This window comes from Acomys minous (assembly GCF_964271855.1).
Source record: "Acomys minous genome assembly, chromosome: 18".
Classification (NCBI taxonomy): Eukaryota; Metazoa; Chordata; class Mammalia; order Rodentia; family Muridae; genus Acomys; species Acomys minous.
In genome coordinates, this window is record NC_140501.1 from 12504489 (window position 1) to 12507421 (window position 2933).

Here is a 2933-nt window from a genome sequence, read left to right on the forward strand (position 1 = left end):
TCTTGGTGAATTATGGGCTGGTAGTGCTGGCTTTATGCATTGATTAACATTGCAGCTACAGCTTTTTCACAGATCAATGTTCAAGTGGAATGAAAAGTAGGCCCAAGCATGCTGCTGCCACATTTAATGCTGTCGTCATAAAAATAAATGTGTAGTGTTTAAAATCAAATATTATAAATAACATGAGGCTTTGCTTTCTAATTTCTTTTACAATTCCTCTAAGATAATATTAATGAATACATCAAGACTCCTAAGAATTGATGATTATTTTTTTCATGATGCACTTTTCACATTTTGGAGTATGTAAAAAATATTTTGAGTTGCCTCAGTGAATTTTTAGAGATGCTCAAATACAAACATACATTTATCAAACTATGTCATCTTTTGATGAAATAATATTTTAGATAATTCATTTACTACAACATATTCAATTTATCTTCTCCTTGTAGGAAGCTCTGAATTTAATAAAACACTTAAATATCTATTATTATACTAGGAAGTATTATATAATAATTATCATTGCAGCATAATTTGATGGTCAATTATTAATCTCCAAGTGATCCCAATGTTTTCTAGAATATGTGGACTTAAATTCATTATTATTATATTTATTACTAGAAATAAATTCATAAACAACGCATAGTAATTATATGAATGCATTTATAATTAAAATTGTAATAATATAATAAAAATTATATTGTGATACATAATTATCCTATTATGTATCCTACAACATATTACATTCATTGTCACTTATTTTTATGAGAACTTGGAGAATGTTCATAGACTAGAAAGTAAGAAAAGTATAATATCCTAATTTTTAATTGCATTTTTAAATGTTAAGCCCAGCGTAAACTGTATTTAGAACATCTGTCTAGTCCTTTTTTACTCCACTCCTATTGGGGAAAAGGAAGCCAATACTGATTTATAATCGATCAATTGGACAGATATTCCCCTATGTGTAATGAACAATGGCAAATTGGTGTTTGAATCTTATGTTGAAAGGTGAAAGAATTCTTATTCTCAAGCAAATAAGCTTGTTTAATATGTATATAGAATTAGAAATCCAATAGTGCCTTCATAACACATTAGCACTTTAAATATTTATATTCATAGGAATTTAAAAAATAGAAGTTATAGAAGTAAAGAATCCTTGATTTTCTTTCGCTGCTTAAATATTCATGCACATGAATGCAATTTTACATAAGATGAAATTTTTACATAATTCTGAAAGGCTGAGTTATAAATATATAAATTTATAGTGCGTTTGAGCAATAGTGAAAATGTATGGAAACACCCAGGTTTATAAGGGGTATTATTTCATAAAGACCTATAACCCTTAGTTCTGTTGGGTCTACATGAGGTAAAGTTTTATTACTAGGGTAATGGTGGTTTCATTAAGAAAAGAAAACATTCCTTTAGTTTTTACTTTAAGAAATAATTTATTTTTCATTTAAACATTTATTTTCCAGGAAATTTAAAATCTGTAACTATGAGAATATCGTGATTTTACAACATAAATTAACTTTTAGGTTTATATCACAAGTGAATAAATTTGTTCAGGGTTAACTTGGATGGAGGATTATGAGCTCTAAATACTTGGAATGATTCACCAATACCGAGTTATAAAAATAGTTTAGGGAGTACTGGCATTACAGCGTAGTAGAATCCTACACGGAAACCATCTGTTACTTGCTTCTTGGGAGAATCAGAGGTCATGGGTGAGTACAAAGAAGCAATGCCTTGCAGACAAAACATGATTGATATATGAAACTTAAAGAGACTGTGACAACATGAACAAAGCCTGGACAGTTTCAAACAAACCAAAACTTCAGCAGTGAGAGAAAAAAAAAGCACACAGAAAACATGAAGTTTATTTTAGTTTGGACAAGTAGTGCTGGCCAGGGGACCCAGTGCAGAGTAAGGTTGGCATATCCTGTGACGTTACATTGAAGAACACTAATTTCTCTGTTCCCAGTAGGTATAATATGCAAATAACAGGAAAATCATGTTGGTTGTTGTTGTTGTTGTTGCTTTACAGGGACTGGGGTGGGAGCTCTTCATTTTATTTATTTTTTGCCTCCTTTGTTTTGATCTTTGTTTTTGTTTTGTTTTGATTTGGTTTAGAGGTATAAAACGTGCATTTGAATGGTTAGGCAGGTAATAAGATGGGGGAAAAGTGGTGGAAAGAAAAACATGATCAAAATGTATGAAAAATTAATTTAAAAATAATACATAGAAGCAGTTTGAAGTTTTCATTTGCCTTCCCTTTCTGACATTGGTATTTTGGTGTTGTCTTTGGCTTCTTTAACATTTTATGACAGTTATTTCTCATTCATTTATTAGAAGTCATCAATATACCGTGGGATTCAAAACTTAAAGAAACTTTAATATACTGTGAAGCATCTATCTTCCTACTGATATTACCAATACATGCTTTTATTAACATAAAGTTTTGCAAATGGATTTGTTTAGTTTCAATTATTGTTATACTTTTACTTTTCAATTTGACATATTAAAACACTTTTATAATTTAAATTTCAAATATATTAATCAATAGAAAAGCTAACCATTTTCTGATTTGATTTTAGGTTTGTTACAAAACTTTAAACCTGTACCTGGAAGCTTTATCCAAGTTAACATCCTGTGGCGAGATCATAGGAACAAGTGGAAACCTAGTATTATTCTACTAAGCAGCCATAGATAATATGACTCCTGATTATTGTCTTAATCCTAATAGGTGAGTATATCTTTCAAAATTCACCAGAAATCTTCATTGTCAATAAATAGTGCTATATTGAGAAGCCCAAACTGGCCAAAGTTTAGAAAACAGAAGACTACATATTTCCCAGTTATAAATGAAATATCAGTATCATTCCTTTTCCTCCCAAGACTTGGCAGTTACTGCAAAAAGAAATTCGAAGAATATAGGG